Genomic DNA, 13,211 nt, shown 5'->3' with positions numbered 1-13,211 from the left:
GGCCTTAAAATCTATTAGTTGGTGTGCATATAAACTGAATATCTCTGTTCTGTTACTATTGTATCTTTCCTCACCCTTTCATCTCCTTTCTGTTGCCCTCATTCACTGCATAACATCTAAGGCCCCACTCCTGCAATGAGCTATGTTGCAGGTACAAGAGTCCAGCCACACAGAGCCAGTTGTAGGGCTGGGAATATAACCCTAGTTCGGTGGTTCTCAAACTTATTTGATTGGGCCCCTCTTCTTTGTGTCTGTAGTTGTTTACATTCCCCTCCCCACAAGTACATATACTGCCATCCAGCTCTGAAGACAGAGCGGAGAGCAGCGGCTGCTGGCTGAGCAGCCAGCTCTGAAGGCAGTGCGGCAGCAGCAGCACAGATGTAAGGGTGGCAATGTGGAAAATGATATTCGTCAATATAACTTTTCACAGCTGACTTAGCGTCCCATTGTCACCCATACTTCTGCGCTGCTGTTGCCATTGTGGGGCTAACCTCCAGAGCCCCACCGCCTCAAGGTGAGGAATTGGGGCAGGGGGAAGGAGAACCTGAGCAACCACTCCTGCTCTTCTCTCACACAGCCTCCAGCATGTAAATCACTCCCAAGTATATTGTATGAGTGCTGTAGCCAGCCACCCAGGAATTACACTGCAGAGCAACACCAGCAAATTCCCAATCCGAGACTTTCCTCCAGGAATGTGCATCTTGTATTGCTCCAGCACCCTCCTGGACAGTACAAGCTCATAGACTGTCCATCAGTTCATTAATAGAAAATGATATGCACAAATCCTGTCATCCCAAATGAAGTTTCCCAAACACTTCAATCCAAATGTGAAAGAAAATAAAAGATAAAACACAATATCTAACTTAACAAGCTAAATGAATTCAAAGCACAGGTTTCTCTCACCACATGTTCTAGCAGTCTTACTGGCTGGAATCCTTTTAGCCAGGACCCCTGTCCCAGTTCAGTGTTAATTTCCTTGTCCATCTGGTGTTGTTGATGCCTTGAGCAGAGAGAAAGAGTGGAATAACTTGGGGGTATCTGTTCCCCATTCTTTATACTTTTTCTCTTCTTTGAGAATCATCTCCAGCTGGGGGTCAGGAGACAGAAGGTCTGGGGGGGATGGGAACTTCCAGCTCTTTCTTTGCCAAAATGTAGATTTCTCACTCACACCCTTTTTTCCTGCCAAAGAATGGCCACTTAACCAGGTGATAGGCCATTTGATTTTGTTGACACTTGGCTGAGGTGTCAGTTTGCCTTTTGTCGTTGAGGAACTGGTTTATGCTTCCTTTTCTAAACTTGCAAGTCTCAGTAATGTTATACAGTAGAATCTTATAACTTTACATACAATGTTGCCACACATCTTTTACCAGGGCAATAATGATCAGCAAATTATGAATTTTCAAATGATACCTCATAAGGCATACTTTGTACAAAATTTATCATAGTCTTCTAAAAAGGGTAAACATAAGTGTACAGACTGTCACAGTAGGTGACCTGTTCTCAAGGACCATGACCCTTAGCTCCATTGCCTGCATAGTTCAGGAAGCATTTTCAAGTATTTATCAATAATATTTAGAGCTTTTGGGGCACTATCTAACTTTTCACATATAAGAGCTGGACTCTTGAATATTTGAGTTTGCAACCTTTGCTTCTACAACTCTTGACATTTTCCTGCTCTGTGCCTATCTGACAAATTAACCATAAAATAATTCCTCCACTAAACATGAAGTGAAAAACATCCAAAAATCCTATAACATTGAGCTTGGCAGGTCATGTACACCCTGCAACTCACACATATTCACACCTATCCTCCAAAGAAACCCTATTTAAAATTTGCAGGGAATTAAGATGATAAAAATACAGAGTAGATGATGGAAAATAACCTGTTCTTCCCTATACTGGCATCTGACAATCAGGATCCAAAACATTTTTGTCTTTGTTGTTTTTTCAGTTTTGCTATGTCTCACCAACAAGGCTTCAGGGCTACATTTTCTTAGGCTGTGCAAGAATAATAATGAGATTTGTGTTCATAACTTTCTTTGTGCCACTCTGAAAATTGCTTTATGATGCATTTCTCTAAGGCTGAAAGAATTACCTTTATACATCTATGGTTTCTAAAGGGCCTAAAGTAAACATTTAATGGAATAGAAACAATGATGTGACATCATTCCAGTAACTACATCTTTGTGCTGTGCAGCTTGTTTTACAGTAATAGCGTTACTTAGGCATTTATTGGTCTACTGAAAAGCTGGGGGGTGGGGGAAACAAGTGCACTTAGAGCCACTGTCTCATTAGAGAGTGGAGAAACATACTCTAAAGTACACCACCACCACACTAAATATAACAGAGATTCGCCTATTGTATATTCTCTATACAGAGTCCTATTTTGTGGTTATAAATGTATTTGTGTAAATTCATCTAAAATATTTCATTGCAACTATGGGCCAAATCCTGAGTTTTTTATTTAACCCTTACTCAAGCAAAACTCCCAATGAAGTCATTGAGGGCCCTATTCTCTTCTACACAGGAAATTCTGAGGGCTAGATTTTGACCAACGCTATGGTTCCTTTGGGCTGAAAGAATGGCACAAAGGAGCTATCCATTTGCCCTAGCTGGTAAGGTGAGGATTCCCAGTGTGTGAGGGAATCCCCAGCTGGCATACAGCTAGCACAGATGATTCCTGACACCTTCTTTTTACCCCTCTTGGCACAAGGGCCTTCTTATTTTCACATGCTCTGTATTGCCCAGAGGAGTCCAGCCACTTCCTCACCCCAGAGAACTTGAACCCTGTGGAACCAAGGGGATCCCACTGCAAAAGTAGGTATCCCCCTTTTCTCAGGCCCAGGTGCCTGTCCACACACACATACCAACCAGAGCAAGGTGCAGTTCCCTGATCCATGTTCACAGCAGTGAAGCCCTCCAACTCAGAAAAACAAGCGCAGTTTCAGAAATAAAAGGGCAGGAAGGTTTTGGCAACCCTCACCTGATCATCTTACATACAGGGACTCCACACCTCCTGCATGCCACAGAGCTCTGCTCAGGGGTGGTTTCCTTTGTCCCAGTATGCAAGTGATATTGGGGGCCAGGACTAGGCTAGGTCACTTCAGGAGGTAGATTAGGTTAATGGTTTTCAACCTTTTTTTCATTTGTGGACCTCTAAAAAGTTTCAAATGGAGGTGCGGATCCCTTTGGAAATCTTAAACATAGTTTGCAGACCCCAAAGGGTCCTCGGACCACAGGTTGGAGACCACTGGATTAGGTGAATCTGGTGGATCCACAACTATATGGATCCACTGGGTGTGCTCCCCATAGGATTGGGGCGGGGTGCACCCACTGCTTGTGCTACTGCAACCATAGAGCAGCTCTGCTACTGCTCCACATACTGAGGGGAGGTTTCTTTCCTTACCCCAGCTCCCATGGCGATCCCAAGCTGCAGTCTGGTCATTCAGGCAGTGTGCTGTTCCAGGATTTGGCCCAAACTTAACAGCCTGGTTTTCCACTCATTTTAACGTAAGAGAATTATAGCTCAAATGTACAGTCTGGTGTCTCGCTGGAGAGCTTGTGTGCTGGCAGAATTTGAATACTGATGCTGTATATTTAAAATATCTTATTTGTTATTTCTCACAATAGTGTTTCAACAAAGGACACCAAGAGATGCCACATTTAAAGGGAATATAGGAAGGACCAGAGGTACTAAAAGATCATGAGATATGCTTTGCAGACATAGCTTGTTGATTTCTGGTTGGTTGCTTATTTTATTTGTAATTTATGTATGATTTTACTATATACAACAGGAATATATGATGGCATGAAATAAAGATTTTATAAGTCTGAGTTTGGGATGAGCGAATCAACCAGAGGTAGAGAAGTGAGTGCTAATAGAACCATTATATCATACTATCACATATTCTCTACATGCCACATAGGTGTCAGAAAAAATGATTTTGCCAATGTTATAGAAAGATTTTAAAAACATTTTATTTCAGTTATGTTCTTTATCCCTCCACCTGCCTTAGGTACCATGAGTCCAGCCAGACTGGACTCACAGGGAGTCACGTCAACTTCTTAAAATGACTCAGAAGAGCTTTTCTCTACATAAAATTGTCATAACTATTGCCACTGTTTCAGGGTAACTGCCCCTGTATGCCCCCTCCATGGGCTCCCATATCCTTAGCTATCACTTCTCTTGGGCGGAGACCCATGTCTTTCTCCCGCCTGACTGGAGTTTTAAGGCTGCAGAGCTCCCTGCCTTACACTGTATATCCCCAGCAAGCCAGTCTGCCTAAAAGCCAGTGCCTGTGTTTTGCTTTCTGTCTGAGGGCTATGAACAGTGTATTGCCAGCAGTTACCACACAGATCTTTCTAAGCAAGTACATTTATTCTTAAGGTAAAAGCATTACAGAAAAAACATAATCAAAATAATACACAGATTTAAACACCCATTAAACATACCAGGAGTCACCCATCAATCTTATGGGTCCGTAGTAGGCCAAAGTCTTTCCAACCCTTCTGCAAGGGCTGGGAGCCCCCCTTGGATGGAAAGTCCTGTCCATTTGTTGGATAAGAAAGAAGGCCCTGAGTCTATTTAAATGCATCCTTTTTATGCCAAAAGCCCTTTCTTTGTTGGTCTGTGGAAACCCAGTTTGAACCAATATCTGCAAGCTTTCTCGGTGGTGGTACCTCTTTGGAGGTGTTTACAACCTGAGTGATTCACCTTAATCACACACACACACACACACACACACACACACTTTTTAGTTCCTGGAGGAGCTAAAAGCAACCCTCCCCATAGGTGCTGCATACAATCCCTGGCACACAGTGATACATACATTGTTCACAACCTTAATACAATATATTTTCCTTAAAGATACTGCATGTGGCTGTAATATCTGTCACAACTGGAAGTCCATCACCTTAGGACTTTGCCCGGTTAGAAGCAAGTGCTGGGTGCCTTTGGAAAGCATTTGAAAGAGAGGGTAGAAGTGCCCATTTGCAAAACTGCAAGATATCAGACTTTAAAGACATAGGGTCATATTCTCTAGCTAGCTCTGCTCCCTTTTGGGGATCCAAAAGCAGCCAGCCAGATCTCCCTTCTGGGGATTCCTTGCAAAAGAAGGGGGAAAAGATCACCTCCATAAGGCCTCAGAGGTGGAAGGCTAACAGCAAGCAGGAACTGAGGGACAGCCCTTCAGCTGGTATAAATTGTCATAGCTTCATTGGAGCTATGACAGTTAGTTTCAGCTGAAGCTCTGCCCTCTGATCCTTATACCTTTAGGGAATTATACTAGACCATTTTCAAACACATGTATTGGAGAAGATGTACAATCTTTACCTCTATCTATAAAGTGTAAAAAGAGGCACTCTTCAAATGTGGGGAGTTTATCTTGAAGTTTATATGATAGTCTTTCATAAATTGCCACTGTAGCAAGAGATTGAAGCCATTTATCAGAAGGTATTGGAGATGTTACAATGATGCATTATGATACATTTAGCTACCAATATTTAGCTATCAATATGATACATTTATCATCAATATCTAGCCGATATGACCAATGATTTAGCAGGAGAGGTTAGGTGAAAAAACTCTGATGTGTCATTAAAGAGAAAGTGTGTGTGGAATGGAACGCTCCAGTGTCATTTATATTTCTTGTGTTACTGTGCTCCAAAACAGCATCAGTACAGGGTATGCGCCTGATTTTCAGAACATTGCTTTCTTTTATGATTGTACAGTTTTGTCTCATTGCATAGCTGCATGCACACTTTTGAAGCACCAACATATGCACAAAAAGGTGATAGATAATAACACCAATGAATACAGATGATAGAATTTGCTTGCAGAACTTGCATTGGAACAAATAGGTTTTGTGCGCAAAGGGTCAGAGTCTCCACTGCCTTACTGCTTGTGTAGTTTACACCTGTGCAAAGGGAGTGACAAGTGTCTCTTTACACAGATTTAAAGGGCCACACAGGCTGGGCAGTGGAGAATCAAACCAGAAAATTCAATCATGCATGAACAAAGTTGATAATGCACAAAAAAAGTACACAAGCAGGTGTGTGAACATGCAAAGCTGAACTTGTACACGTGAAAGCTGCTTTTTGAAAAATCAAGTTCCATCAGTTTGAAATTCCCAGCTGAAGTGGTGCATTTCCATCACAACTTAGCAGTGATTAAATTGAGCTGGGATGTTCTAGATTGCCCTTCCAAAGCCTTCCACATTTTTCAAGGCATTCCAGCTTATAAGAGAGCAGGGATACCTTTAAAGCCAGCCATGAGTTTACATTTTTCTAACCGGAGAGTTGGCCACAAGGGGGAAATGGCTATCAAACACCCCTGCACTCTGGGAATAAACCCATGAGCCTAGTGCAGATAGCAGCAGCAGGTCAGCCAGCTATGAAAGTGGTCAATGAAGTCCCTACACTTCAGGCACTCATTTACAGTACATAAAAAACAAGAGTAAGCGAGTCATATGGGGCCTGATCCCAAGCCCATTGACAATGGAAAGACTCTCATTGACTTCCATGTTCTTTGGATCAAGCTTATGGAGAAACAACTAACCAATAAGATCACACATTTCTGGGATCCCCAAAATCGCAACCCAGGAGTTAGTGTGCTTGTAGCTTCATTTTCATATAATCATACTGAGGGGAAGGGAAAGAGTGTACCCAAATATATACAGAACATAAGATCCAAAGTTCACTGTCCTCCAAAATCCCAATTTAATCACTACAATTTGGAGTTTCTCAGTTTTACTATGTGCAGTTTTATTTGTGAAGAACATGTTCTGTGCAATATTCTGAGGTGGGGAAATTTTCAGGTAACCCAAATTTATTTAGGATAGTCAAGTCCAAAGAAGACTGTGAGGAAGCTCAGGGGATATTAACCAAGTTAACAGAATGGACAACATGAAGGCAAATTAAATTAAAGGTTGATAAATATAACATATCGTCATTACAGGAAGGACAAATTGAACTACACATATATCTTGCCAAGTTCTAAACTAACTGTGTCATTTCAAGCACAAGACCCGGGCATCACTGTGGATAACTCAGTGAAGACCTCTGCTCAAAAGTAGTTTTGGTCAAAAAAGCAAACAAGATATTAGGATGCATCAGGAATGGGTAGAGAATAATGCAGAAAATATAATGCCATTATAAAAATCAATGGTTTGCTCTCATCTGGAATACTGTGTTTGGTTCTAGTCACCATATCTCAAAAGGATATTTGCAGAATTAGAGAAGGGCAACAAGAATGATTAACGGCATAGGAAAACTCTCATGTTAAGAGAGACTGAGAAGATTGGGACTGTTTACCTTGAAAAAGAAAATGAATAAGAAGGGACATATTAAAAGTTTTTAAAATAATGGATGGTCCAGAGAAGGTAGGTTAGGAGCTTCTCTTCTTCCTGTCTCATAGCACAAGAACAAGAGGATATTCAATAAAATTGAAACAGCAAATTCAAAACTGTTCAAAGAAGACACTTTTTCACACAATGCATAATTAGACTGTGGAAGTAATTACCATAGGATTTCAATGAGATAGAGAATTTAGCAAATTCAAAAAAGGACTGGCCATTGATATGGACAACAAGCACATCAAAAGTTACAATAGTTAATGCTAAAAAAAGAGTTTTGGAAGACATTTTCAAAACAAATGGTTAATTTTGAAATGAAATGTCAAAACGGTTAATTGCAAAAATGTTGAACTGAACTGTTTCAACTTTTTGAAAAAATGTTTACTCATTTTTATTCAGCCAAAACAATTAGGTTGAATTTGACCCAAATTTGTGAATAGCTTGGTCATTCTGAAACTGCATTTTTTTGGCAAATTTACTATTTGTTGAAAAATTTCACACAACTTTAATTCAAAGTCAATGGCCTTACTGGTATTAAAAAAACATTGCTTTAATAAGGAAGAGTCATTCAACACTAATGGCCCTTGATTGTTGTCTCACAGCTTCTCAGACATTGTCTTTCCACTAGATGTCCACCACTGGCTTCAAAATGGATATTCTAATCCACATTAAGGTCACACTCCAAAATGAAGGTTACAATACAAAGTGGAACCCCTGATAAGTGATGGCACTCACAAAACAAAATGGAGTTCACAAATTGACTCAGACATATCCACAATCTGTCACAATAACTATAAATGTTTTGATTTGTTTTGTGAGATAAGAATAGAGTTGATATTATTTGAGACGACTGTTGAACTATAGAGCCCTGCAAATCCGCAGATATCCACTTTATATCCACAGATATCTGCATCCACTCCATGGCCCATTTTTTCAGATCGTACATGGATGCATATCTAAATTTTATATCTAAAGCCCTGCAAATCTGCAGACATCCGCTTTGTATCCACAGATCATTTTTGCGGATCACGGATCAGATGCGGGTACAAATTTTGTATCTGTGCAGAGCTCTATTGATCTAGACAACTTTTTTTGTATAACTAATGAAAAGGAAGATGCAAAAAAGAATAAAAGATCCTAAGCCACATATAAACTAATATCTTTTTTACTGGAAGTGCTAAATCAGTAATGAGTAACTCAGGTTTGCTACACAAATCCCTTAAAGAGATTAAAAATTAAATAAATACAATTCTTCTAAAATTTGAATTCTTTTCTATAACAAGGTGATTCAAAATAATGATTGTTTTCTATTTTTAAAGTGGAATTGACCCAAATACTTTACAGACATATTCTTCAGGTATATTTGAGTTGTTCGAATTTTTTTCATAGAGCGCCTCCTACCATGTTTTTAGTGTTCTGAAATAGTCTTTAAATACACACACGGCCAAATTCTCCCATTGGGAGCTATACACATCCATCCAAGGGCAGAATGTCAACCATTATATTCTATTTCTACTCATTGTGTGGGATAATAATTAGGGGAAACTGTGGCATCTGAAGTAAGTTAAATGCCATTTGATACAGTTTGGGATTAAGTAGTTTTAAACCTTATATTGTGTGAAATTTATAACTTTGTAATTTTAAGATTTTTCCCTTCCTTCAGGCAGGGAGAGGATACACATTCAGTTTTAGTAAAATAATCTTTTGGTATATCTACAGGGACCATTTTTGATATAGAATTAAATTGTGGTGCGGACAAAATCTTTATTACATTTACATGACCCCATAAAGATAACTTTAATAGTTCCCAATAGAGCAAAACCCTCCTTAATTTTGTTAATTATTTCCCCCCAGTTATCCTTAGCCATGTCTTCTAATTCAGTATTGATCTAGATACTTAGATATGTCAGATTCTTAGCAAGCCACTTAAGTCCCCATTGGGCAGAAAGGATTGTGGGGCAGATCCTAGACAGAGGCGAAGCTTTGGAGTTGCACCAATAATTATAAATGAGGATGATACATTATTTATTTATTTATTTATTTATTTTAGCAAAGCTGGACACAAATTCAGAAAAGCTGATGCGGAGAGGTGGTGGTTACACCACCCTGCAGCCCGGGGTCCATTCACCCCAGGGGAAGGGCAAGTGGTGCTATTGCAACTGCCCTCCCTCAGGATTTCTGCAAAAGAGGAAAGTGGGGTCTAACTTCCACCACAGTTCTGAACTGCCAGTAGTAGTCACTGAGGGAAAGTACTGAATCACCATTTTCTACAGCCACCCAGGCCAAACCCCCTTCCTAAACAACATTTCTCAATTTTTGAGGCCTCTATGCTCTATTTTCCATAGCTAGAGTTGTGGCCACTGTGTACTTCCACAGCCATATCCTCTGATGGATTATCTAGCACTGAGGACCTCTGCTAGGGTTTATACTAATATTAGCCCTGAGTGGACCTGACCTATGGTGTATAGTGGAGATAAAAAGAATTGAACAATGTTTGCATATAAGAGTCCCTCTAATTACGTCCAGTGGAAACTTCAAAAATATTAGACTAGATTATAATGGTTGCAAAGAAGTGGTGCCCAAACTTATCATGTCATGCCCCCCCTAACCAGTAATGGAATCTGTCTGTGCCCCTCCCCCCCACACATTGTTGCACAGTTGGCTCAGTACAGGAGCTTGGGCTGAAGGCAGAGCTGGGGGCAGAACTCAGGATGCGGGGAGAGCTGGGGCTAGAGGTGGAGTTGGCTTGGGGGTGGAGAAGGCATGAGGGCAATGCTAGGCTGGGGGCGGAGCAGGGGGCAGAGTGGAGCTATGGCTGGGGCCAGAGCTGAGCTGGGGGGCAGAGCAGAGCTGGGACTGGGGCCGGAGCTGGGCTGGGAACAAAGTGGAGCTGCGGCTGGGGCTGGAGCCGGGCTGGGGGCAGAGCAGAGCTGGGGATGAGGCCAGAGCTGGGCTGGAGACGGAACAGGGGGCGGAGTGGAGCTGCGTGTGGGGCAAGAGCTGGGCTGGGGGCGAAGTTGAGCTGCGGCTGGGGCTGGAGCTCGGCTGGGGGGGCGGAGCAGACCGGGATATGCGGGCAGAGCAGGGCGGGGTGGTGCTTCCTCCCTGCCCCCCCGGGGGGCTGGCCTGGGCCCTGCTGCATGCCTCCTGAACATTCCTCCACACCACTCTACAGTTTGGGGACCACTCTTGTAGAGACTCCAGAGCCAAAAGAAAAAGAGAATAATGAGGGATAAGCCTACCTTGTTCCTTGTTCTTGATTAATTCCTTAATGAATACAGATCACTTGTTTGAGCTTGTGTAGAAAAAATGAAATATTTTAATAAGATAATTGTTAAGCTAATGATCTCCTTGTTTAGTTTTTGGATTTTTAGGGACAAATTCTGCCATCAGATGTGCCTGGTGGAACTCTGAAAATTAGGCTACGTATACAGCTGAGGAGGTCTGAGGAAAATCTGCATTCATAGCAAAATCCACTGGTATTCTGCCATCCACTAAAGAAATACAGTTCAACTTATCCTCACATCCTCTATGGCTACAATGGCAGATCCCAAAAAGGGGTATGGGGTTATCCAAACAGAGCACTTTATGCCCAGAACTGCAGATTTTCACTGACTACTCCATGAGAAAGGGGACTTCTGGGTAGATTTTACAAGCATTATGTTATTTCAGTCCTAAAATGAGATAATTGTTGCATGTCAGAGTATGTAGATATGTAGGAAAGCGAGCTGTCTGGCTCCAAGTTATTCAGTTAAATCAGAGATCAAAATGGAAAAGCTAGTACTCAGGGACATCATGTCGATTTGTGACACTCCTTGCAGGACTTAAATTCCATAATCTAACAAACAGCTTGCGTTCATACACATATGTATTTTTCATGTATGGCAGATATAATATAGACATTAGTCTTTTCCTTAACTGTTTTAGACCCCTCCCATGTGAAAGAAGACAACAGCATGGACATTGCTCCTAACAAATTATATGCATTGTGATAATCTGTTTAATTTATTATTTGTTTAATGCATGCAGGGTAAAAGTCACTTCACACACATAAAGCCAGAGTGTTTGTGATTTATGCAAGTGAAGTGTGGAGGTAGGGCTGGGGAGGCAAAATCCACCTGTCAACCTGGGGACAGGTCATGGGATGCAGTACAGCCCCACACAGCTGCTACTCCACCCTGTGTGTTGGAATAGCAGTTGTAGTTCCTCTGTGCTATTTGCACAAATGGTTAGAGCCACTGAATCCCCTGGCTTTTCCCTGGCCTGACCTCACTGCCAAATATAGGCTTGATCCAAAGCCCAGTAAAATCACTCTTTTCACTGATTTCAGAGGGTTTTGTTTCAAGCTCTATGTGAAGGGACCACAGACAGCCTCTATCTGGTCTTCAGTGGTGCAGAAACCTCCATGTTTTTTCTCAGGACAGGCCCCCTTTTACAGCCCACATTGGGCCTTTTGTGGTGCAGAGGTCCTCATGTGGGTCTGCTGCACTAGGGTGAACTTCACCCACACTGATTAGCTATAGCTATATCATATACCGATGGATTTTTTCTTTTTTTCCATTTGTATTAGTCACTGAAAACCATAATGTAATAAAATTCATTGCTAATGTAGAAAGTGAGGTTTTAGTCATGTGCACTTTATTTTTTTCCTTTCATAATCAAGGTGCTGGAAGTTACAACAGCTCTCTTTAAGAAACTGTAGGTGGTTACTGACATGAGCATATAAACTCTTACCCACATAAGGACTACTTGCATGAGTAAAGGTTTGGAGGATCAGGCTAGGTTTCTTGTCTCACAGCATTGCCAACTCTCACAATTTCATCACAAGACTTGCAATATTTGGAGTTTCATTTAAGGGTTTTCGTGAATTTCTCATTTCTGTCTTTCACCTTGTAAAGTTTTGCCGTTATCCAAAATGGCCACCACCTCCCTTCATTGTCAAAGAAACTGAAACCACAGGCTTCCCTCAGCAAAATGGCCACCATGGCCTATAATTTTTACTTGTCCTCTGCAAGTGAAGATGGGGCTGTCCCCAGCAAAGATGGATATGATCTACCATTATTTCTGGTGGGGGGTGAAGGCAGGATAGCCTCAGGGAAGTTGGTGGCCCCTTGCTCACCGTGGGAAGGACAGGCAGGGGACAGGAGAATGTATAATAACCGGGAATGAGTCTGCAGGAGAGCTGGTAGGAAGAAATATATTAGGAATCAGGACAAGAAACAGTGAGGATTCAGAGGAGTGGGAGGAGCAGGAGGCTGACAGAGAGTGGCACAGGGGAGTGCGGAGGGAGCAGGAGGCTGACAGAGGGTGGCGCACAGGAGTTTGGTATGGCAGAGAGGAAGAGCATGATGGGTAAGCGACTGAAAGGAAAGGGAAGGAAATATTACTCCAGGGGGAATTCTGTGCCACTGTACAATGCAGAATTTGTGCAGAATTAATGTTCTGTGCAGAATTTAATTTTTCTCTGCAGAATTGGTGCTGCTGAGCTGATGGCCACCACTAGGGATCGCTGGACTTAGCAGAGCCTGGCTCTCCAGCTCACAAATACAGGACACTGCCTGGGGGAGAGGAAAGGAAGGCTGGAGGGTTCTGGGCAGCTGCAGTTCCCAGCAAGTCCTGAAGGAAGGAGGCGGCATGCAGGAAACTCCATACAAGCCCGGGACCAACATCAGGCTGTTTCTCCCTCTGGCTCCCTGGGTTCTGTGGGGGTAAGGGATGCAGGTGTCTGGGCTGGGGGGTGTGCCCCACACCTGTGCTCTGGGGTGTGTGTGCAGGCAGCCGAGACCGGAGGGGCAGAGTTTCCCCCTAAGACGTTCCCAACTGGCATATGTGACACATCTAGACTGAGGTGCTTAACAA

The sequence above is a fragment of the Emys orbicularis genome, chromosome 6 (genome assembly GCF_028017835.1).
Source record: "Emys orbicularis isolate rEmyOrb1 chromosome 6, rEmyOrb1.hap1, whole genome shotgun sequence".
NCBI classification, from domain to species: domain Eukaryota; kingdom Metazoa; phylum Chordata; order Testudines; family Emydidae; genus Emys; species Emys orbicularis.
This window is presented reverse-complemented; position numbering follows the sequence as displayed.